This window comes from Mobula hypostoma, chromosome 5, assembly GCF_963921235.1.
Source record: "Mobula hypostoma chromosome 5, sMobHyp1.1, whole genome shotgun sequence".
Classification (NCBI taxonomy): Eukaryota; Metazoa; Chordata; class Chondrichthyes; order Myliobatiformes; family Myliobatidae; genus Mobula; species Mobula hypostoma.
Genome location: NC_086101.1, coordinates 50,867,995 through 50,894,631, shown reverse-complemented (window position 1 = coordinate 50,894,631; position 26,637 = coordinate 50,867,995). Strand labels below are relative to the sequence as shown.

Below are 26,637 nucleotides of genomic sequence, written 5' to 3'. Positions count from 1 at the left end.
GTATATAATTACCTTTCTGTTTGTGTAAGGGTGAATCTGAGGCAGGGGCGATTTAAACCTTTAGGATGCCTGTTTCATTTGGCTCCAGAAAGGAAAGTTAAAAATGTACTTGAGTGGCTGCTCAATATTCTGACCTGAGCACCCGCTAACTTTAATAAAGCAGCTTCACACACTGGCCCAAACACACAATCTCAAAACTAAAAATGGAAGAATCCACTCACCTCACTAGCATTTATGTAAGAGAAGATCTTTTAAATTAAATGTTTTAATGAGCCCTGGCCATTCTCTCTTCTTCCATCTCCTATCAGGCCGTAGATACAACAACTTGAAATTACATAGCACAAAATTCAATAATTCAAGGACAGATTCCTTCCTGTGGTAATAGGACTACTCAATGGTTCCCTAGTCTAATAAGAATGGACTCTAGACATGAAATTTTACCTTGTTATGGTCTTTCACCTTATTGTCTGCTCTTCTCTGCACTTTCTCTGTAACTGCGATACCCTACTCTGCATTCTGTCAGTTGTTTTCCCTTGTACACCTTAATGCACAGATGTGATGAAGTGATCTGTAGGGATGCTGTGCAAAATAATGTTTTTCACTGTATCTTGCTAATGTAACAACAATTCCTATTTAACAATTTACTCTAGCTAGTGTTATTCTTTAGCTACTGGTCCCTCAAGGTATACCCCTGGCTGATGGTAATGTAATAAATACTGAAAAAAAAATACCCAAATGGGAATACCCATGGCAGAATCAAAACCCATGAAGTGTTATTAAGCACTTTTATTCTGACCAAAAGTGACAAATATCTGCTACTTTGTTCAATTGTATTCTGTGATACTGTTTTTAGTTTCAAATTTCAAGATCTCTCAATTTTAAAGTTTAGTACCCTCAACTCAAATTAGAATTCTAATTTGTATAATATTATGACTTCAAAATAGTTTTTAAAAATACACAAAACTCCATAAATGATGCTGGATCTACTCAGTATTCCACCATTTTCTCTCTTTAATTCAGATTTTCAGCCTGTTCAGTATTAGTATTCAAGGCAATGCTAAAATCTTCTGTCATGAAACATAAATCGTTTTTTTTTACTTCACAAGCCCTGTTGTATGAGATTCCCATGCAATGGTTATAATTAGACTCCTATAGCATTCTTATGTTCAGGATTTATTTTCCAGTTTGTGCTTTGCTTTATCTGATGCATTTCAAAATTATATACTTCAACATATTCCTCAGCTGCATTCAGCCACCTGAAGTCAATTAGTCTCAAAATGATACTACATTGTCTGTGTTGAAACCTGTTGCTGGTTTGCAGCCTAATTTTGATAACCATCCATACTGACTCACTTTCTTCAGCATTTGTGAATTCCCGGTTGCTTGCCCAAATGCAGTATACTGAAGTAATTCAGATTTTCTAAGTTCCTTTTTAAATGGCTATATTCGAAAGGGCACAATGATTTCTTTTTCAAAGCACTCGGTTAAAATTTTCCTAGAATCCTAAACACATGTTTCATCTAGATTTTTGCTTTGATTCAACTTCTGGACAATTTTTGTTGTTAAGGACATTTTGTTTTCGATTGAATATCTACTCTTTCTGGCTGCATTCTACTGCTTGCAATTTTTTCATTTCTGATTACCTTTAAACACAAGAATCATGCTTTTGCCCTGTGCAGGCTTTTACAGGTAGAGCCCTATTTAGAAGCCTTACCTTCACTGTGGGTGAAGGGGTGGAGATATGTTTCCACCAAAGGAGGTGTAAGGCGCTCCTTCCTTCTGCTAGCCCGCAGGCCACCCTTGGAGAAGGTGTAGTACCTGCTTAACCACCCCCTGATCTTGGTCATGTGAAGCCATGGGAGCAGGTGGTGGATGGTTGTATGAGTAGCTGGTGCATACCTCAAGTCCTGCTTATGCAACCACTGATGCCAGGCAGACAATCCCTGAAGAGTATTGATAATGGCTGGGGTCACTGATCTTGTAAACACACTGGCCAGAAGAAGGCAATGGCAAACCACTCCTGTCGAAAAATTTTCCAAGAATAATCATGATCATGAGACCATGAACACCTACACCATATGACAGGGCACATAATGATGATGGTGATCTTCCCTTGTGTTTGCCAACAGTAGCCAGCACAGTTGTTATTATGAAAGCAAATTAAGTGCGATGTTCACTTAGCAAATGTGAGTCAACAAGCTTATACTCCAGGTGGTGTATTTAATGACCCTTGAAGAAACTGTGTGTGTAATTAGGCTTCTTAAACCTGCTTACTTCAGTGCTACAGATGGCTAATTTCTTTCCAATTTTCTGTGTGAATTACCCTGTCACATATTGTGTGATTTGCATGGTACATCGAACAGGATAGAATGGTAGCACTGGTGTTGTTCACAGGTTGAAGGTACTGCATGCAGAGCAGGCGGCTGGTGTCAGACATCCATGTGTAGTGCGAATCTGAACCTAGTGCTGGCCAATTAGCTTATGAGACATCAACGGACAGTCTGGGTTAATCACACAAATGCATTTAGCTGCAGGGAATTCCTTCTATTAATTGAATAATTGCAGTATTTAACAGGGTGCCCAAGGAATGCCAAGTTCCATGGAGATTGTTAGTGGAATGATGCACTGTAGAAAGTATTCTGACTAACTGCATCATGGCCAGCATTCACAAAGCACCAGAAACATAATAGGCTGCAGAGAGTTAGTGGCTGCAGCCAGGTCCACCATGGGCACAGTCCTCTCCTCCACTGAAAGCATCTACAGAAGGTGCTGCATCAAGAAGATAATATTCGCCATCAAGGATTCCCACCATCCCCTCAGCTTGCTGCTACCATTGAACAAGAGGCCCACTTCACCAGGTTCAGGAATAGCTACTTCCCTACAACCACCAGATTATTGAACCAATCTACACGACCCTAATTCAATGTCAGGAAATGAATGCTACAGACCACTCCTTGAACTAGCATGGATTTGTTTCTGATTGTGCTTTTGCACTATATCTAGATTTGCACAGTCTTTTTCTTCATTGTCTTGTATAATTTATATTCTACGAGTTTTCTGAATCTATATGCCTGTGATGGTGGTACAAACAAGATTTTCATAGTACTTGTACCTCACTGAACTTGTGCACATGACAATATGCTTAACTTGAATCTGGCAGGAAGAAAGAATAGAGGAACTTGAAGAGCAGAATAATTTGACAGGAAAAGCTGGGAAGAAGAGGATAGTTGATCTATGAAACGTGTTCCGGGTGCAGTCCTATGTGCACAAAAGTGATCATAAAATGCTGAGAGTCTCTATTGCACCAAAATAGAGTGATCTGCCAGTATCTACCATAACTGCAGCTACACAATAGGGCAAAGAATGCTTTGCCATGGACTGTGAAAATAACTTGGGCCTTCAGTTCCTGTACCATATCACCTCTCCAGTCTGAAGAGCTGAGTAGAGTCTATCCTTGAGCATGGCAGAGCATACTTTCAGGCTTTTGTATCTTCTGCCTGATTGGAAAGGGGAGAAGAGCCAATGCCCAAGCTTGGCAGGATCTTTGATTATCCTGGCTGCCTTACTGCAACAGGGAGAAATATAGACAAAGGCTGGCTTCCATGATGTGCTGAGTGGTGTCCTCAGCTCACTGCAGTTTTTTTGCAGTCACATATAAAGCAATTGCCATGCCAAGCCATTATGCATTATGCATTATAGAGGGGAATAGCAACACACCATATACTAAGAATGTGTTATCTAATTTTATTTTCATGATATCAATGCACAGAATATTTTCACTGTGCCATTTATTAGTTTTGTTCTCTGCCAAAGGAACTAATGTGGTTAAGATTATTTAAAGCGATAGTGCTGATGGAAGCTATGTCTACATTCTTAAAGGGAAGATACTTTTTACTGGATCATTGTTTTGATGCTTGAAGTAAAACCATAACAAGAAAAATGAGAGCAAGTCTCCAATTTTTACTTTTGGATATTACTGCAGTTCTGTGCCACCTTGGTTAACACAACAGAGAGATGTCCTCTACATGCAGGACCCTGGAATCCCTCTGACTGATATTGAGTCACAGGAAAACTCAAATTACTTCAGGAAAGGGGGCTGTTCCCTCTATAGATGTTGCCTGACTTGCTGAGTTTGTCTAGAATTTTGTGTTACTACTGAAGATTTCCAGCATCTGCAGAATCTCTTGTCTTTATGCACCCAGATAGGGTGCTTACTGAGGTGCATTGATAAAAAACTGGTAAGGGTTGATGGGGACATGCCCCAATTCCTTAGCTTATTGAAGAAGTAAAGGCATTAGTGAGCTTTCTTGGCCAGGGCATCTATGTGGTTGGACCAGGACAGGCAGGCTATGCTGATGTTCACACCTGGAACTTGAAACTCTTAACCTTCTCAACCGTATTATAGTTGATGTAGACAGGAGCATATGCACCACCCACTCTCCCTTCTGATCCCGCAAGTCATTTGAGTCTTCCTATGATTGCTGGCTGATTATCAGTCTGGAAGGATTCTAACGTCCTGGATATAGAGAGCATCTCTCTTTTTTTTTCTATTGTGTTAATCAAGGCATTCAGAACTAATATCTGAAAGTGAATAATGGAGTGCCTATTCTTATCTGTTCTTTGTTTTAGCTTGCTTCTAACATCCAAACCAATCATCTAGCAAGAAAGTATCTTCCCTTTAAGGCTGCTGCCATAGCTTCCATCAGCATTATTTCTTTAAATAATTTAAATTAATCACAAAATTGTTTCCTTTGGAAGTGAGTTAAGAATATAAACAGCACAGTTAGCATTATCTGTACATTAATATCATGAAAATAAAATTTGATCACACACTTTGAGTACATGTTGTGTTGACTTAGATAAGTTAACTGTATCTTCTGATAATAATATTCTTTTTCCACATAATTCAATTGTTTTCTGTCACATTATGATCTCAATATTTTAATTGAATATACTGTATTTACCACTTTGTAACACAACTGACAATATAAGGAGGAAATATAAGACCATAAGACATAGGAGCAGAATGAGGCCATTCAGCCCATTGAGTCTGTTTTGCCATCCCATCATGGCTGATCCTGCATCCCACTCAACCCCATACACCTGCCTTCTCGCTATATCCTTTGATGCCTGACTGATCAGGAAATGATCAACTACCGACTTAAATATATGCACAGATTTTGCCCCCACCACAGTCTATGGCAGATTATTCCACAGATTCACTACATTCTGGCTAAAATATCCTCCTTACCTCTGTTCCAAAATGTGCCCCTCAATTTTGAGACTGTGCCCTCTAGTTCTGGATACCCCCACCACAGGAAACATCGGCTCCACATCCACCCTATCTAGTCCTTCCAACATTCAGTAGGTTTCAATGAGATCCACACATATTCTTCTAAATTCCAGTGAGTATAGGCCCAAAGCTGCCAAACGCTCCTCGTATGTTAACCCTATTGTTCCTGGAATCATCCTCATGAACCTCCTCTGAATGTTCTGCAATGACAACGCATCCTTTCTGAGATATGTTGACAATACTCTAAGTATGACCTGAATAGTGGCTTATAAAGAAAGGCTCAGCATTATCTCCTTGCTTTTAAATTCTATTCTCCTTGATATAAATGCCAACATTGCATTTGCCTTCTTTACCACAGACTCAACCTGGAAATTAAACTTCTGGGAGTCTTGTACAAGGATCTCTAAGCTCCTCTACACCTCTGATGTTTGAACCTTCTCCCCGTTTAGATAAATAGTCTGCACTATTGTTCCTTTTACCAAAATGCATTGTCATACATTTCCCAACACTGTATTCCAGAAAATAAAGGGACTGTGGTTTATAAAAGTATTATTGCAAATCCAAATCCTCTCAATTCATTAATCACTTCTCCATTAGAACCATAGAACCATAGAAACTACAGCACAGAAACAGGCCTTTTGGCCCTTCTTGGCTGTGCCGAACCATTTTCTGCCTAGTCCCACTGACCTGCACACGGACCATATCCCTCCATACACCTCCCATCCATGTATCTGTCCAATTTATTCTTAAATGTTAAAAAAGAACCCGCATTTACCACCTCGTCTGGCAGCTCATTCCATACTCCCACCACTCTCTGTGTGAAGAAGCTCCCCCTAATGTTCGCTTTAAACTTTTCCCCCCTCACCCTCAACCCATGTCCTCTGTTTTTTTTTCTCCCCTTGCCTCATTGGAAAAAGCCTGCTTGCATTCACTCTATCTATACCCGTCATAATTTTATATACCTCTATCAAATCTCCCCTCATTCTTCTACGCTCCAGGGAATAAAGTCCTAACCCATTCAACTTTTTTCTGTAACTGAGTTTCTCAAGTCCCAGCAACAACCTTGTAAACCTTCTCTGTACCCTTTCAACCTTATTTATATACTTCCTGTAATTTGGTGACCAAAACTGAACACAATACTCCAGATTCGGCCTCACCAATGCCTTATACAACCACATCATAACATTCCAGCTCTTATACTCAGTACTTCGATTAATAAAGGCCAATGTACCAAAAGCTCTCTTTACGACCCTATCCACCTGTGACACCACTTTTAGGGAATTTTGTATCTGTATTCCCAGATCCCTCTGTTCCACTGCACTCCTCAGTGCCTTACCATTAACCCTGTATGTTCTACCTTGGTTTGTCCTTCCAACGTGCAATACCTCACACTTGTCTGCATTAAACTCCATCTACCATTTTTCAGCCCATTTTTCCAGCTGGTCCAAGTCCCTCTGCAGGCTCTGAAAACCTTCCTCGCTGTCTACTACACCTCCAATCTTTGTATCATCAGCAAATTTGCTGATCCAATTTACCACATTATCACCCAGATCATTGATATAGATGACAAATAACAATGGACCCAGCACTGATCCCTGTGGCACACCACTAGTCACAGGCCTCCACTCGGAGAAGCAATTCTCTACTACCACTCTTTGGCTTCTTCCATTGAGCCAATGTCTGATCCAATTTACCACCTCTCCATGTATACCTAACAACTGAATTTTCCTAACTAACCTCCCATGCGGGACCTTGTCAAAAGCCTTACTGAAGTCCATGTAGACAATATCCACTGCCTTCCCTTCAACCACTTTCCTGGTAACCTCGTGGAAAAACTCCAATAGATTGGTCAAACATGATCTACCATGCACAAAGCCATGTTGACTCTCCCTAATAAGTCCCTGTCTATCCAAATACTTGTAGATTCTGTCTCTTAGTACTCCCTCCAATAACTTACCTACTACCGACGTTAAATTTACCGGCCTATAATTTCCCAGATTACTTTTCGATTCTTTTTTAAACAACGGAACAACATGAGCCACTCTCCAATCCTCCGGCACCTCACCTGTTGACAGCGACATTTTAAATATTTCTGCCAGGGCCCCTGCAAATTTCAACATCAGTCTCCTTCAAGGTCCGAGGGAACACCCTGTCAGGTCCCGGGGATTTATCCACTTTAATTTTCCTCAAGACAGCAAGGACCTCCTCCTTTTCAATCTGTACAGTTGCCATGGTCTCACTACTTGTTTCCCCTAATTCCATAGACTTCATGCCAGTTTCCTTAGTAAATACAGATGCAAAAAACCTATTTAAGATCTCCCCCATTTCCTTTGGTTCCGCACATAGGCGACCACTCTGATCTTCAAGAGGACCAATTTTATCCCTTACAATCCTTTTGCTCTTAATATACCTGTAAAAACTCTTTGGATTATCCTTCACTTTGACTGCCAATGCAACCTCATGTCTTCTTTTAGCACTTGATTTCTTTCTTAAGTATTTTCTTGCACTTCTTATACTCCTCAAGCACCTTATTTACTCCCTGCTTCCTATACATGTCATACAACTCCCTCTTCTTCTTTATCAGAGTTGCAATATCCCTTGAGAACCGAGGTTCCTTATTCCTATTCACTTTGCCTTTAATCCTGACAGGAACATACAAATTCTGCACTTTCAAAATTTCTCCTTTGAAGGCTTCCCACCTACCGATCACATCCTTGCCAGAGAACAACCTGTCCCAATCCACGCCTTTTAGATCCTTTCTCATTTATTCAAATTTGGCCTTCTTCCAGTTAAGAACCTCAACCCTAGGACCAGATCTATCCTTGTCCATGATCAAGTTGAAACTAATGGTGTTATGATCACTGGAACCAAAGTGCTCCCCTACACAGACTTCCGTCACTTGTCCTAACTCGTTTTCTAACAGGAGATCCAATATTGCATCCCTTCTAGTTGGTCCCTCTATATATTGATTTAGAAAACTTTCCTGAACACATTTTACAAACTCTAAACCATCTAGACCCCTAACAGTATGGGAGTCCCAATCAATATATGGAAAATTAAAATCCCCTACCACCACAACATTATGTATCCTGCAGTTGCTTGCTATTTCCCTGCAGATTTGCTCTTCCAATTCTCGTTAACTATTGGGTAGTCTGTAATACAATCCCACTAATGTGGCCATACCTTTCCTGTTTCTCAGCTCCACCCATAAGGACTCAGTAGACAAGCCCTCTAATCTGTCCTGCCTGAGCACTGCTGTAATATTTTCCCTAACCAGCAATGCTACTCCCCCACCTTTCATTCCTCTGCCTCGATCACATCTAAAACATCGGAACCCTGGAATATTAAGCTGCCAGCTCCCTCCTGTAGCCAAGTTTCACTAATTGCTATAACGTCATAATTCTCCTAGCTTTGTGATACAGGGCTCTTAATGAATTGAATATGACTGAATGCGAGGGAAGTTCAAAGTTCAAAGTAAATTTATTATCAAAGTACATATATGTCATCATATACAACCATGAGATTCATTTTCCTGTGGGCTACTCAGAAAATCTATAGAATAGTAACTATAACAGAATCAATGAAAGATCAACCAAAGTGCATAAGGCAACAAACTGTTCAAATGAAAATATAAATAAATAGCAATAAATAATGAAAACATGAGATAATGGGGTAAAGAGTCCTTAACATGAGATCATTGGTTGCGGGAACATTTCAATGATGGGGCAGGTGAGTGTAGTTATCCCCTTCTGTTCAAGAGCCTGATGGTTGAGGGGTAGAAACTGTTCTTGAACCTGGTGGAAGTGAATAAAACCAATGACAAATGCTATATTGCATGTTGATAAGTTAACAAGGATGTATTTCTTTAGGTAGAGCCAATAATGCCATCAAGTAGCTGTCTTTGAGTTACTCTTGAATCCTGCGTAAGTGAAAGCTAAGAAAGTTAACAGAGGACAAGAGTGCTGAAGGAAGATTAGATGTAATGGTACATGAATAAAAGTACAGAAAGCAGAGAATAATGTTGACTGTACTTTGAAATGTTCAATTATGATCTTTCTAGATATCTGCTGAAGGCCTGACAGTAGCTATATTTCACTGACAATACGACACTGGAAAGTGCATTAAACATTGGAGAGGACAGAAATTATTTCATCGAGTCTTAGACTAGTGAAATGGAAAGGTTCACAATAGAAGAAACTTAATATACAGAAAGAGATAATTTGGTTGGAAGAAAGTAAAGGAGAAAGGTAAACAAGATGGAATAATGTGAAAGTCAATGCAGGAAGAAAAGACCTTGAGTTTTTTTATGCTCAAGACTTGGAGGGTTGCAGGAAAAATTAAGAGGGAGATTTAAAAATATGCAATTTATTTAATGGAGGAGTAGAATACAAAGGAAAATAGGTTATGATCATGGAAATACTGGCTATGTTCTACTTGAAGCTTTGTAACTTGTTCTAGGTATACATTTTGGAAAGGTCGTAAAAGATTTTGAGAAAATTTAGTAGACATAGGAAATAAATACAGGACTTCAGTTATGTAGAGTACCTGCAAAAAATGAGTCCTATGAGATAGATAGGGAAAGAAGGAGAATTGAGGTCTCAACCTCTGAGACTGAATAGGATGTAGATGACATTGGAGAAGTCTTTGTTGGTGGAGTTTAAAGGGTGAAAGATCATGAGAGAACTTACTAACAGAGGGTTGAATCTAGGATTGTGTTGAGAAGATCTAGTTATGTCAGGACGTATCAGTGAGTGTCACTCCCAGAACAATTTAATCATCCCAAACAACCCAGCTAAATATTCATTAATGGTGCAAAGAAAGGAAGTAGGAAGTATCATCTATAGATGCTGCCTGATGTGCTAAGTTCTTCCAGCATTTTGTGTGCATTGCTCCAGATTTCCAGCATCCACTGAATTCCTTGTATTTATGCACCCAGATAGAATACCTTATATGGTGCATTGATAAGGGTTGATGGGGACTTGCCAAATTTCTTTAGCGTCCTGAAGAGGTGAAGGCATTGAAGAGCTTTCTTGGTCATGATATCTATGTGGTTAGACCAGGATAGGGTATTGGTGATGTTCACGCCTAGGAACTTGGAACTATATGGACATAATTCTAAAGTGATTAGAGGAAAGCATGGGGGGGTGGTGGGGAGAGAATATCAAAGTTAATTTCTTTACACAGAGAGCGGTGGGTGCGTGAAATGCCCTGCCAGTGGTGGTGGTAGAGGCAGATCATAAAGGACATTTAAGAAACTCTTAGGTAGGAACATGGGGGATAGAAAAATGGAAAGCTGTAGAGGAAAGAGGTGTTAGATTGATCTTAGAGTAGATTAAGAAATCGGCACAATATCAAGGGCTGAAGGACATGTACTGTGCTGCAATATTGTATATTCTATGTATCTTTCATGAAATTGAAACTCTCAACTCTCTCAGCCTTATGGTTGATGTAGACAGGAGCACGTCACTCCCTGGGCAAATTAGTCATTCCATACACCCCAATGAACTTCTGTCAAAATTTATCGATGATATCAGGAGATTTATACCGGGAAAGTCCATGCTGAATTTCTGAATGGTCCATAATACCATATAAATGGCAATTATAACGTTTTATTTCTATTATACAATACTGCAAGAAATATTTTTCAGTTGGATTCCAGGTTGCTGTTTCTTATCATTTCATAAAGTTAAGTAGAGTTGTAACAGATACAGTGCCTATAAAAAGTATTCTCCCCCCCCCCCCCCGGAAGTTTTCATGCTTTGTTGTTTTACAACATTGAATCACAGTGATTTAATTGGGCTTTTTTGACACTGATCAACAGAAAAAGACTCTTTTGTGTCGAAGTGAAAAGAGATCTCGACAAAGTGATCTAAATTAATTACAAATATAAAACACAAAATAACTGATTGCCTAAGTGTTCACCCCCTTTGTCAAGATTTAGTAGTTGCCCCTGTGTGGATACATCGTTATCAGTTTTGCACATCTGGACACTGCAGTTTTTCGCCATTCTTCTTTACAAAATTGATCAAGCTCTGTCAGTTCGCATGGGGATCATTAGTGAACAGCCCTTTTCAAGTCCAGCCACAAATTCTCAATTGGATTGATTCTGACTTGGCCACTCCAAGATATTAACTGTGTTGTTTTTAAGCTATTCCTGTGCAGCATTTGCTTTGTGCTTGGAGGTCATCGTCTTGCTAGAAAACAAATCTTCTCCCAAGTCACAGTTCTCTTACAGACTACATTGATCTAAAGTGATCTAAATTAATTACAAATATAAAACACAAAATAATTGATGGCATAAGTATTCATCCCTTTCAAGTCAGTATTTAGTAGATACACCTTTGGCAGTAATTACTGCCTATGTGGATAGATCTCTATCAGCTTTGCACATCTGGACACAGTAATTTTTCCCCATTCTCCTTTACAAAACTGCTTAAGCTCTGTCAGATTGCATGGGGATAGTAAGTGAACAGCCCTTTTCAAATCCAGCCATAAATTCTCATTTGGATTGTGTTCTGGACTCTGACTTGGCCACTCCAAGATATTAACTTAAGCAACATACATCAAAGTTGCTGGTGAACGCAACGGGCCAAGCAGCATCTATAGGAAGAGGTGCAGTCGACGTTTCAGGCCGAGACCCTTCGTTTGACTTCATTAAGTCCTGACGAAGGGTCTCGGCCTGAAACGTCGACTGCACCTCTTCCTATAGATGCTGCTTGGCCTGCTGCGTTCACCAGCAACTTTGATGTATGTTGCTTGAATTTCCAGCATCTGCAGAATTCCTGTTGTTCAAGATATTAACTTTCTTGTTTTTAAACCATTGCTGTGTAGCTTTGGCTTAATGCTTAGGATCAATGTCTTACTGGAAAACAAAACACCCACTTTGCAATTCTCTTGCAGACTGCATCAGGATTTCCTTGTATTTTGCTGCATTCATTTTACCCACTACCTTCACAAGCTTTCCAGGGCCTGCTATAGTGAACCATCTCCATAGCATGATGCAGCCATCACCATGCTTCACAGTAGGAATGGTGTGTTTTTGATGATGTCCAGCGTTTGGCTTACGTTTAGTCTGATGACCAAAAAGCTCAATTTTGGTTTCATCAGACCATACAATCTTCTTCCAGCTGACTTCAGAGTCTTCCTCATGCCTTCTGGCAAACTCTCGCCGAGGTTTCATGTGAGTCTTTTCAACAGTGGCTTGCTCTTTGTCACTCTCCCATAAAGCTGCGACTGCTGAAGCACCCAGGCAACAGTTGTTGTAGGCACAGTCCCTCCCATCTCAGGCACTGAAGCTTTAACTCCTCTAGAGTTGTCATAGGTCTTTTGGTGAGCTCCCTTTCTGCACTGTCACTCAAGTTTTGTGGACGGCCTGCTTTTGGCAGACTTACAGCTATGCCATACTGTATTCTTTCCATTTCTTGATGATTGACAACTGTACTCAAAGGGATATTCAATGTCTTGAAAATTTTCTTGTATCCATCTCCTGACTTGTGCTTTTCGATAACCTTTTCACGGAGTTGCTAGGAGTGTTATTTTATCTTTATGATGTAGTTTTTGCCAGGATACTGACTCACCAGCAGTTGGACCTTCCAGACACAGGTGTATTTTTATTGCAATCAATTGAATCACCTTGACTGTACGCAGGTTTCCAAAATCAGATCTCCATTTAACTAATTACATGACTCCTAAAACCAGTTGGCCACTCCTATGAAGATTTGTTGTGTCATATTAAAAGGGGGATGAATACTTCTGCAATCAATTACTTTGTGTTTTATATTTGTAATTAATTTAGATCACTTTGTAGAGATTTGTTTTTACTTTGACCCGAAAGAGCCTTTTTCTGTTGATCAGCGTCAAAAAAGCCAAATTAAATCCACTGTGATTCAATGTTGTAAGACAATAAAACATGACAACTTTCCGGCCGGGGGCTGGGGGGGGCGGTGGGAGGAATAAATACTTTTTTATAGACACTGTACATTCAAATTCCTTAAAGATTTTGGAACAGTAAACTGGGCAAATGTTTCCAATAACTAGAAATTTAGTTACCAGGAACCAAAGGGATTCTGCAGATGCTGGAAATCTTGAGCAATTTACAAAATACTGGAGAAACTGAGAAGGTCAGGCAGCATCTATGGAAGGAAATGAACAGTCGATGTCTCAGCCTGAACTATCACCTCTAAATTTCCTTCTGTGGATCGATGCCCAAACTGCTGAGTTCCTCCAAGATTTTGTGTGAGTAACCAGAGACCACTATTTGAAGATAAATGGCAAATAGTCCACAGGAAATTTAAAGAAAAGTGATTTTCTAGAGCAGGGGTTCCCAACCTGTGGTCCACGGATCACTGGTTAATGGTGGGGGTCCATGGCATAAAAAAAGTTGGAAACCACTTCTCTAGAGAGAGAGAGATGGTACCTGAGAGTAGTTTGAAGAGTAATGTTCAAAAAGAAAATGGATAAGTACTTGAAGCAAAATACTTTTCCAGAACTGAGAAAAGATGAGGGATTAGGTGATCCTTCCAAAAGCTGATGGAGACAGTGGACCCGTGTGTTTCGGTGATTCAATCTCAATTCACAGCTCAGACATCATACGCATGTGTTATCCATGAGAATAGTCACAATGAACTTGTTGATAAGAAGTCAGTAAGCAAGTTGTAGATGGCTATTAAAGCCCCCACTCAGAAAAGAAACAAATCCCTCAGCAAGAAGCAGAAATGAAAATATTAATGCTATAACAAATGGTTTGTGAAAACCACATTTCTGTTTCATTACCTTAATTCAGCACTGGAGGTAAATTCACGTGAGTATAAAAAATATTTCCAAAAAAAAAGCTGTAGGAAATGCTTTAAGGAGATCTCCAGCAATGTCTATCTATAAGCTGTTCCTATTGATTAAGTCAAACACTTGATATCTTGGGGCTGAGCTTCTTCAGCATAATGAAAAAATTAGATTGTTCAGCAAAGTAACTGCACAAAGCCTGACTCTGAAACTGTTGATTTGACTTTAATGTTTGAAGAAATGAGTAAATAGATATAGCAAAACAAAGTTTAAAGCTTTCTTTAAAAGTTAAAAGACACATTTTTGTTTGTAGTAGCTGCATACAACTTGAAAAATAGTCTTTTTGAATGCAATAGTGAGATGCAGATACAGATGTTAGCTATGTATAATAATAGACATTCAATTTCCTAAGGAAATGCTAAATTTACTCAAAAAAAGCTTGTTGATAAACTATTAATAATAGCTCCAACAATAATCATGCCACCATTGGGATTAAAAATAAGTGCCTGGATTTTAAAAGAGGATAATGAAAGAACTTCACAAAACTGCACTACAGATTTGAAAGTCAGAAGTAAGATTGTACCTCAAGAACTGAACATTTCTGCTCCTCACCATGAAGACAGAGTCACAGTCTGTGAGATGAAATTAAGTAATCTGATTTATTACTAGAAACACTATTTCACTGTGTATGAGCAAAATTAATCTAAAATTTCATTAGGCCTGCCTTTCAGCATACTACCTCACTCACTCCTTCACACACAGCAAAATACTGCAGAAGATCTGATAATATAAACCAGATTCAAAACATTGGAACATATTTTATCATTTCACACTTCAACACCCAAAGACCCACATAACAGAAAAATAAGATCTATCCTTGAATCCATCGCCCTTAGAAACCCGAAACTTTCCTCAAGGTGTAATAAAGATGCAGTGACTCTAGATGGCAGTCTCAGTGTCACTCTGCTGAGTTAGGACCTTTGATTTCAAATGAATGATGCATTTAAGAATTAGTAGTTTTGTTTTATATACTTTATAATTTATTTCCAAAACTGTCCAAGTGCTAAATAGATGGTCTCTAGGTCTGAATGTCCAGAGTAAGGGAACTGTGGACAATATTTAATGATTATAATGTCCTAGAAATTCTATTGCATATTGTAGAACCTTTGTATAGTTTTTAAGGGATCTTTCATTTCATGGGCACTCAGGGAGTCTATTCCTCGTGACTTATGTGACAATAAGACTTTATATGTATAGGAAACGCTTAAGCACCACATGAATACCATCTACTATTCCATGTACCTTCAGAAAGCTTACAGTGCCATCAGATCTATGTGCCAAGTCTCGCTAGTAGTTTTGTCCCCAGGAAAAGAAGATTAAATCCTTAAATCCCAAGTGGTGAGCATTAGTAACAGTGGAAGTAAATTATGAAGCATGGCGTCATTCAGCTGCCACTGTTGGAACAAAAGGAAGTCAAAAGAAACACGCACGCTGGAATTTGGAACAAAAAGCAGATTGCTGGAAGAGCTCAGCAGATTATGCCACATCTGTTGACATACAAAGAGAAAATCAATATTTTTGAGAGAAATCTCTGCATTAGAACTGTGGCAGTAATCAGGATATAGAAAGTTAAGGGTGTCAGAGGCCCACAACAGAGGCAAACAGAACTTATGACGTATGCTTCCAGAAGATCATAGATCTCTCCCCTCCACTACCTAGCCTCTATATGCATTGCAACACACATAAAAGTTGCTGGTGAACGCAGCAGGCCAGGCAGCATCTCTAGGAAGAGGTACACCTCGATGTTTCGAGCTGAAACCCTGCATCAGGCCTAACTGAAAGAAGAGCTAGTAAGAAATTTGAAAGTGGAAAGGGGAGATCCAAAATGATAGGAGAAGACAGGAGGGGGAGGGATGGAGCCAAGAGCTGGACAGTTGTGTCCAAGAGTGGCCACTCATTTTAATTCCACGTCCCATTCCCATTCTGATATGTCTATCCACGGCCTCATCTACTGTCAAGATGAAGCCACACTCAGGTTGGAGGAACAACACCTTATATTCCATCTAGGTAGCCTCCTACCTGATGGCATGAACATTGACTTCTCAAACTTCCGCTAATGCCCCACCTCCCCCTCGTACCCCATCCATTATTTATTTATATACACACATTCTTTTTCTCCCTCTGTCCCTCTCACTATACTCCTTGCCCATCCTCTGGGCTTCCACCCCTCCCCCTTTTCTTTCTCCCTAGGCCTCCTGTCCCATGATCCTCTCATATCCCTTTTGCCAATGAACTTTCCAGCTCTTGGCTCCATCCCTCCCCCTCCTGTCTTCTCCTATCATTTCGGATCTCCCTCTCCCTCTCCCACTTTCAAATCTCTTACTAGCTCTTCTTTCAGTTAGTCCTGACAAAGGGTCTCGGCCCGAAACGTCAACTGTACCTCTTCCTAGAGATGCTGCCTGGCCTGCTGAGTTCACCAGCAACTTTTATATGTGTTGCTTGAAATTCCAGCATCTGCAGATTTCCTCGTGTTTGCGCCTCGAAATGCATTGATAGCTGAACTAGGGAGTGTCACCTAATCATCAAAGATATACCACTCCTCCTTCAGGCCTCTGAATGGACAACTACTCCTCTCCCATATCTCTCTCACATCACATCAGAATACCTCTGAAGCACTCATGGCAAAATGGTAGGGCTTGGACAAGTCCTGAAACAGCTAAACAATGGTAATCTTTTCAACTTGATAGGACTCCGTGTCTTCCAGTCTCAAAACCCCTGTGCAACACATTGCACACTTAAGGTATGTTTGAACTAGTAGAGCTGATGTCAATAAGACAAAGAAGAACTGTGAGGGGTTCACAATGTTTCTAAATTTAAAAAAATATTTTTCGGTTTCAGTGTAGGACTTTGAAAACAAGTGCTGCTCAAGGAATCAGAATCAGAATCAGATTTATTATCACTGGCATGTGACGTGAAATTTGTTAACGTAGCAGCAGCAGTTCAATGTAATACATAATCTAGCAGAGAGAAAAAAAATTAAATAAAAAATAATAAATAAACAAGTAAATCAATTATGTATATTGAATAGATCGTTAAAAATTGTGAAAAACACAGAAATACTGTATATTTTTTAAAAAGTGAGATCATGTCCAAAGATTCAATGTCCATTTAGGGATCGGATGGCAGAGGGGAAGAAGCTGTTCTTGAATCGCTGAATGTGTGCCTTCAGGCTTCTGTACCTCCTACCTGATGGTAACAGTGAGAAAAGGGCATGCCCTGGGTGCTGGAGGTCCTTAATAATGGACACTGTCTTTCTGAGACACCGCTCCCTAAAGGTGTCCTGGATACTTGGTAGGCTGGTATCCAAGATGGAGCTGACTAGATTTACAACATTCTGCAGCTTTTTTCGGTCCTGTGCAACAGCCCCTCCACACCAGGCAGTGATGCAGCCTGTCAGAATGCTCAGTTTTTGAGTGTATTTGTTGACATGACAAATCTCTTCAAACTCCCAATCAAGTATAGCCGCTGTCTTGCCTTCTTTATAACTACATCGATATGTTGAGACCAGGTTAGATCCTCAGAGGTCATGACACCCAGAAACTTGAAGCTGCTCACTCTCATCACCTCTGATCCCTCTGAGGATTGGTGTGTGTTCCTTCGTCTTACCCTTCCAGAGTCCACTATCAGCTGTACACGCTTTACATGCTTGGTGATCTGCATGCACCAACATGCAATGGTTTTTGAAGTGATGGGTACAATTTTACACATTTGTGAATCATGCCTGTGCAATTAACAAATAAAATATTAAAACTCAAACATGTTGTAGACAGAAGGGCTGCACTACTCAAAACAAATTTCCTGTGGAATGTATTAGGGTCATCTCTTCAATGGCACAGAGTATACTGCTGGTGTGAATAATTGAAATACGATATGCCTACTGTCCATATTCCTCACACATTTTCATAATCGATCATTTATTAATTACTTTCTCTCTCACTCTCCCCTCGAATCACATGGGATTCCTCCGGGTGCACTGGTTTCATCCTACAGTGCAAAAACGTACTGGTTAGTCACAACTGGTCATTGTAAATTCTCCTGTGATTAGACTAGCGTCAAATAGATAGTTTGCTGGACGGTTCAGCTCATTGGGCTAGATATTTATTTATTCAATAAATAAATAATCTCTTAGCATATATCATTATTGTCTGTACGTTTTACTGGAGAACAATATAAAAGGACAAAGTTAGAGAATTATGCCCTTTAAGTTTAACATTAAGTCTTTCCTCAAACCTTGTCTATCATGTGAGATTAGTTCTATCACATTTTCCAGTGACAGATACTCGATGATGTTGTCAAAAAATGCTCTTAGTGAAAAAGTGCAAAAAGACTTGCATTTACTTTGAGAATTTCTCATCCTTTTCAGGACATACCCGAAATTTTCGAGCCTGTGACCTTTTGTCACCGTTGCAATGTACAGCAGTATAACTAACTAAATCCTACAAATCTAACTTCACAGAATATAATGGCTTCTTTCTGTTTGCAAGGATCCTGTCTCAGTCATACAAATAGATATAAAATGTACAACCAAACTGCTCTGAACAACACATTTTTCTGTTCAGAATTATCTGTAGTTATTGTGATTAGAGTCTCCTTTCTCTTTAAATTATTTCAAAAACCCTGTCATTTGTTTTCAATGGTAATCAAATAGAATTAGATCATTTATCCTTTGAATAAGATAGGAATATCATTTTGGAAATCGACTTTCATTTGTTTATTTATTGAGATTCAGGGCAGTATAGGCCTTTCCTGCCCATCAAGCCACACTGCCCAGTTACCCCCCGATTTAATCCGAGCCTAATCTTGGGACAATTTACATGGACCAATTACCCTACCGACCGGTACATCTTTGGAAAGTAGAAAGAAACTGGAGCACCCGGTGGAATCTCACAGGGTCATGGTGAGAACAGACAAACTTCTTACAGACAGTTGTGGGAATTGAACCCCGGTCACTGGCATTGTAAACGATGTGCTAACCACGACACTATTGTGCTGCCCCACTTTTAATGACTAATTGTCATCTTGTTGAATCACAGCAGTTCTTCTGGTAAAGGTATTCAAGAAGTGTTTAGGAATATGGAATTCCATGGCTTATACTAACTCCAAAAAAGGAATAGCAATACAATTCAAAGTCAAGACAATGTGTGACTTAGAGGGGGATTTGCAGTAATTGGTGCTGCGGAAAGCCTGCTGCATTGTTCAAAGAGGTAGTCCATTGGATTTGAAAGGTATCCTCCAGAAGTGAAACACTTATAAAATGGTATGAAACTGGTGAAACAGTTCAGTTATAAATGCCTAATGTATCCTTTGCACATCGTGAGTTTATCATATTCTCACCAATCAAATCAGTCATACCAATCTAACAATAGAACCTGGAGCCATTTTCTACATTCACTAAGCCTGTATGTGTGCGAGACAGTTGGGCACAGGAGACCTGCTAGGAAAAATGCATCATTTGAAGACACTGGTAGGAAGTGGGAATATTAATCTCCTTATTAGTCCAAATCACTGCACCTCAGAAAAATACAGTGGGAAATTTCATTATCTTCCTGCTATGTCAGAGTGAGATTGATACCAATACACATATGAATCTTTCAATCGCTCTCTCTTTCTCTCTCTCTTTCTTTCTCCTTTGCTCTCTTTCTCTCTCTCTCTCTCTTTCTCACTCTCTCTTTCTCTTTCTCTCTCTCTCTCTTTCTCTTTCTCTCTCTCTCTCTCCCTCTCTCTCTCTCTCTCTTTCTCATTCAGTCATACACACAAGCATTCCACCACTTTCTACACTATCCTACCACTGGTGTGCTCTCTGCTCCACTCTCTCCACACAGAAGGCACATTTTGCAGAGGAGCAACAACGAAAAGTTTAATTAATCCTCCTCTTAGGCAAAGGCTGGAAGAAACAGAGGAGGGTAGCCTACAGGAAGGGACTGATTACCCTTGCCTGTCTTCGAAAGAATAAATGATTCTCAGTTTAATGGACAAGGAAACCATCCAAAGCTGGCTTCCATAAGAAAGAATGGGTGGAACAGTAGCACAGCGGCTAGAGTAACGTTAACACAGCACAGGCCACTGCGGTTTAATTCTGCTACCGTCCGTACGGAGTTTCTACATCCTCCCCGTGGCTATGTGAGTTTCCTCCTGGCGCTTTGGTTTCCTTATACATTCTAAAGACGTGCGGGTTGGTATGTTGATTAATCACATGGGGGCACAGGCTTGATGGAACAAAAGGGCCTGTTATGTTGTATTGTTCAATGAATAAATAAATGCTGTCCACAAACCGTCCAAAGTGCTCACTAGCAATGTCTCAATGTGATTACCACACCAGTTCTGATTTGATCAACATCACCACCATCAGTGCTGCTGCATCTTGACTTCAGGGCGTAACTATCTTCAGTTTTGTCTTTGAAGATCACCTGTAGCAGCCACCAATCTCCCCCTCCCCAGGAGAAGGCAACATGGAGCTGGAGGACTGCATTGAGCAGGAAGGATCACTGAAGGAACAGGAGGAAAGGAAGTGGGATGTCAGTGAGGATGATGGCAAAGACAACCATATGTCAATGCACTTGACACCTGAGAGCACCATCTCAGGTACTGACACCATGAGGGAAGAACGGAATAGAGAAACTGGTGTCACGGGAACATAAAACAGGTACTAGCAGACCAGTATCACGTAATGTGTGAGATCTGGTGTGCATTTGTGCTGCACAGAATCTGCCAGGGCCCAGAAAACTCTGAGTGGGGCAATTACCAAATATGGAAAGGTCTAGATAGAGTGGATGTGGAGAGGATGTTTCCAATGGTGGGATTTCTTTAGCCAGTGAGTGTGAATCTGTGGAATTCACTGCCACAGATAATTGTGTTGGGTAAGTCACTGGGTGCAATTAAAGTGGAGTTTAAAAGGTTATTGTTTAATAAGGTCATTAAAGGTTAAGGGAAGTAAGTAGGAGAATGGGGTTGAGAGGGAAATTAAATCAGCCATATTTGAATGGAAGAAAAGACTCAATGGGCTGAATGGCCTAATTCTGGTGCTATGTCTTATGATGTTATATTATGACAAGATGCATGGAATAACAGCTTGCATACAGTCAGTAGGGAATACAAATTATCTTTCCTCCTTTCCCATTCCCAGCATTTAATCTTGAACTGTTTGTCATCTCTGGTCCAGTTCTAAACAAAGAAACTGTTGAGCGTATTTCAGCTCCACTCCAGAACTAATGTCTACAACTCAGTCAAGGAGACGCATTTTGACACAAATTCCAAACCATCATAGGGAATGGACTTGATGCTTAACACTTACAAAACAAAGGTCCTTACCTCAATGCACAGCTGATAACAATGATATCAATGGCCCTGGTGAGATCCTGGAAAATGTAGACCATTTCCCCTTCCTCAGGATTCACTTGGAGAGCACTCAGTAAACACAATCCTTACACATGAGCATTTACACACACACACACACAAACATTGCCTTGTCATTCTGTTATCATTGAGCTGAACGTGTGCACTTCAATGTCTTCCCTGCCATTTTCCCATAATGAGTCCTAAATCGAGCTGATGTGCTTGGGTTGGCTTTATGGTGCTTTTCCCACCATATACGGCAGGATATTGCATTTCTGTAGTAATGGGGATGTGTAACTGTGTAGATGTTGTTTATAACTGTATCTAAGGTAAATTCTTCTGTTTAGTTTGTAATATGATCGTAACTACGTTGTGGGTTGCATCATCAGAATCAGAATCAGGTTTATTATCACTGGCATGTGACATGAAATTTGTTAACTTTGTAGCAGTAGTTCAATGCGATACATAGTATAGAAGAAAAAACATAAAATAATGATAATAATAAATGATTAAGTAAATCTTATTCAGTATAGTTTATACAGTATTATATATTGGCTAGATTAAAAATCATGCAAAAAACAGAAATACTATATATTTTAACAAAAGTGTAGTGTCCAAGGGTTCAATGTCCATCTATGAATTGAATGGCAGTGGGAAAGAAGCTGTTCCTGAATCGATGAGTGTGTGCCTTCAGGCTTCTGTTCCTCCTACCTGATGGTAACAGTGAGAAAAGGGCATGCTCTGCGTGCCAGATGTCCTTAATAATGGACACCGCCTTTCTGAGACACCGCTCCTTGAAGATGTCCTGGGTACTTCGTAGGCTAGTACCCAAGATGGAGCTGACTAAACTTACAACCCTCTGCAGCTTCTTTTGGTCCTATAGAGTAGCCCCCTGCCCCCCCTCACCCCCATACCAGACAATGATGCAGTCCGTCAGAATGCTCTTTACAGTACATTTATAGAAATTATGGAGTGTATTTGTTGACATATCAAATCTGTTCAAACTCCTAATGAAGTATAGTCACTGTCTTGCCTTCTTTATAACTGCATCAATATGTTGGGACCAGGTTAGATCCTCGGAGATCTTGATACCCAGGAACTTGAAACTGCTCACCCTCTCCACTTCTGATCCCTCTATAAGGATTGGTGTGTGTTCCTTCATCTTATCCTTCCTGAAGTCCACTATCAGCTCTTTTGTCTTACTGACGTTGAGTGACAGGTTGTTGCTGCAGCACCACTCTACTAGTTGGCATATCTCACTCCTGTACACCCTCTCGTCACCACCTAAGATTCTACCAACAATGGTTGTATCATTAGCATATTTATAGATGGTATTTTAGCTATGCCTAGCCACACAGGTATGTGTATATAGAGCTAGAGCAGTGGGCTAAGCACACATCCCCGAGATGCACCAGTGTTGATCATCGGCAAGGAGAAGATGTTATCGCCAATCCGTACAGATTGTGGTCTTCCAGTTAGGAAGTTGAGGATCTAATTGCAAAGGGAGGTACAGAGGCCCAGGTTCTGCAATTCTCAATCAGGGAATATGGTACTAAATGCTGAGCTATAGTCGATGAACAGCATCCTGACATAGGTGTTTGTGTTGTCCTTCTGGTTTAAAGCTGCATGGAGAGCCATTGAGATTGCATCTGCCATCAACCTATTGTGGCAACAGGCAAATTGCAATGGGTCCAGGTCTTTGCTGAGGCAGAAGTTCAGTCTAGTCATGACCAACCTCTCAAAGTATTTCATCACTGTAGGTGTGAGTGCTACCGGGTGATAGTCACTAAAGCAGCTCACATTATTCTTTTAAGGCACTGGTATAATTGTTGCCTTTTTGAAGCAAGTGGGAATTTCCACCCGTAGCAGTGAGAGGTTGAAAATGTCCTTGAATACTCTCGCCAGTTGGTTGGCACAGGTTTTCAGAGCCTTACCAGGTACTCATTGGGACCTTCTGCCTTGCGAGTTCACTCTCTTTAGGGACAGCCTAACATCAGCCTCTGAGACAGAGATCACATGGTCATCAGGTGCAGCAGGGATCTTCACAACTGTAATTGTATTCTCCCTTTCAAAGCGGGCATAGAAGGCATTGAGTTCAACTGGTAGTGAGGCATCGCTGCCATTCATGCTATTGAGCTTCGCTTTGTAGGAAGGAATGTCTTGCAAGCCCTACCAGAGTTGCTGTGCATCCGATGTCACCGCCAACTTCATTCAAAATTGTCTCTTCGCCCTTGAAATAGCCCTCCACAGATTATACCTGGTTTTCTGGTACAGGTCTGGATCACCAGACTTGATTGCCACAGATCGAGCCTTCAGCAGATGATGTGCCTCCTGGTTCATCCACGGCTTTTGGTTTGGGAATGTGCAGTAAGTCTTTGTGAGAACACACTCATCCACACAGGTTTTAATGAAGTTGGTAACAACTACAGCATACTCAACCAGGTTTGAAGATGAATCCCTGATTACAGTCCAGTCCACCGATTCAAAGCAGTCCTGTAGGCAGTCCTGTGTTTCCCTTGTCCATACTTTCTTGGTCCTCACTACTGGTCTAAAGTCTTCAGTCTCCGCCTATACTCAGGGAGTAGAAGTACAGCCAGGTGATCAGACTTCCCAAAGTGAGGGTGTGGAATAGCATGGTAAGCATTCCTGATGGTGGTGTAGCAATGGTCCAGTGTGTTGTTTCTTTGGTTTTGCAAGTGATCTGTTGATGGTAATAGACTGGCCTGGTTAAAGTCTCCCAAAACAATGGTGAAGGCATTAGGATGTGTTGTTTTGTGCATGTTGATCCCATTGCTCTGATCATTAAAGCCTAATTGACATTAGCCTGAGGTGAAATGCATACTGCTACCAAAATGACCCCACAGAACTCCCATGGTAGGTAAAAAGGATGGCACTTAACTGCTAGATACTCTAGGTCTGGTGAGCAGAATTGGGACAGCACTGATATACTTGTGCACCAAGAAGAGCTGATCATGAGGCATACTCCTCCACCTCTGCTTTTGAGAGACTCTATAGATCTATCCTGACGGTGTATAGTTAACCTGTTGATCTGAATCACTATATCTGGTACTGAAGGAATTAACCAGGATTCCGTGAAACAAAGGGCATACGGGGTCCTAATATTCTAATTCATGTGTAGTTTTAAGTTAACTTGGGTAATTAAAGATAGGCTGTCCTAGTACTGAATAAAAAGGAGCTCATTGCCCTCAATGAGGGGGAGATCCAGGCTGCCAGGAGATCAGCTGGACAAAGTCGAAAGCTGCTATTGTGTTATCTGGTAGATATCATTTTGTAAATATTGGCTGTTTTCTTTTCACTATTTTCACTAATTTTTGCAAGTTTTATTTTTGACATAACTAATAACCACACTTGCACTAAAGTGCTAAGTGACTCCAGCCATTTTCCTTTGAACATTACCCACGTATCTAAAAGAGTACGGACATCAATGATGTTAAGTTCCTGAAAGGTACAGCTGATTTGTAGAAATTGATTTCATGTCATAGCATCTGATATCTCTTACTTTATTGATATGGGCAATTTCAGTCCATTGAGCCTATGCCAGCTCACAGAACAGATCCAACCTCCCACTGATTTCCTGGAATGTATTTTCCCTATAGTCTCATCAACCTCCCACCAATTTCCACCTCTAACTCAAACACAAGGGGCAATTTACAGTAGGGAAGTACCTGCCAATCAGCACACTTTTGGAATGCATGGACAAATCTGAGCATTCAATGGAAACGTTAAAGTTTGTTGTCATAAATTCCATGAAAGTTAGATTTTTTAGCAGGAGCTTTGTACATTACAAATGATAACAAGTTAACCTATACTTAAATTAACATAAATTATACATAACATTCATGAGAAAAATAATAATCATAATGTCAATGGCAATCCATTTACCATTAGCTTTTAATAACAGTATTGAAGTCCTTCCCATCCTTTTTGAGGAGAGTGCTAACTTTCTTTCATTTCATAAAATACAAAATGCTTATCATTATTCTATTGATTATGCAATTCCAACCTCATAAAAGATGTTAGTACAAATCTGTAGCCTCCATTCAAATTCAAGTTTATTGTCATTCAACCTATAGGAGCCATGTATCTGTTCTCTATCTGCTTTGCATTCTGTGTTGTGGGGATTATCATGTTTATTAGTCATGAGTGGAGGCATGGTAAAAGCAAAGTGAATAAGTTCCGTATTCTTGCTTGTTTCATGGTATTGTGTACCTTGGGACCAGTGGAGGTCATATCTTTGCTCACTAATGAATATCGTTGAGATAACACTTAATATTGTTTTGAGGTTGTACGTTTGCCAATTGCTAATAAATGATCAAAATAAGGAATTCAACTCTTTGGAACAATCATTTCATTGGAGCAAGGGTGCACCATGCAATTATAACAATGCTGTGGTGGTCACAGGTTAGAGGAAATAGTTTTGTTTGATTTTGGATTAGTTTTTGCCATTATATTTTGTCAGCAAAGATGTTGACAGTTATACTAAATGAACATCAGCACTCAGATGTGTCCAAGAAATTGGAAGCACCAGCCTGAAACAGCTTGTGGCAAGTAACAACCTTTTTTTGGTGTTTCACACTGTGTGCTTGGATTTAAAAACAGAGATTTGAAGTGCTCAATGTTGCAGTTTCAACTAGGTTAGACTGGAAAGCTTTACTGTGGTGTTTGCCTGAAATGCTCGACCCTTGAATCTGTTGAAATGCTGAGAATTGAAAGAATTACTTTCATTGTTGAAAAGCTGAATTGAAACTGCAATTGTTTTGACTCGTTTGCACACTTGGAAGACAAAATGAGTTCAGTTGGAAGCAGTGACCTTGAAGCCAAACCAAAGAGAGAAATTAAACAATCATGCAATGCTGAAGGTCAGTTCCCTGGGGGAAATGAAAATATTTACGATGACAAAGAACTGGCTGTGACTAGGTATAAAGTTGAAGACAATGTGCCTAACATGCATGAAGTACATTCTGCAGCCACTAGCAAGATGCCCTATGATTCTGATACCTCATCATTATGCATTAGAATGGAGACTGATTTAGATGAGTTTTATGCAAGACAACAGATATTGAGGGATACGCATGCCTTGAAGGAAAAGATGAAACAGCTTTGAAGAGACCAGGAACAGCTAGTGGAAGAGCTTAGGAGAAACCAGGAAAATC

General features: G+C 40.1%; 1 long non-coding RNA gene and 1 pseudogene across 2 annotated transcripts in view; one reads left to right on the top strand and one right to left on the bottom strand.

Annotated features, from left to right (window-relative positions):
- The window catches only part of LOC134346810 (uncharacterized), a 269,069-nt gene that overhangs the window by 182,496 nt on the left and 59,936 nt on the right, over window positions 1-26,637 (top strand). The gene's annotated exons all lie outside the window — the stretch shown is intronic.
- LOC134347411 (U6atac minor spliceosomal RNA) lies at window positions 25,329-25,447 on the bottom strand (annotated as a pseudogene).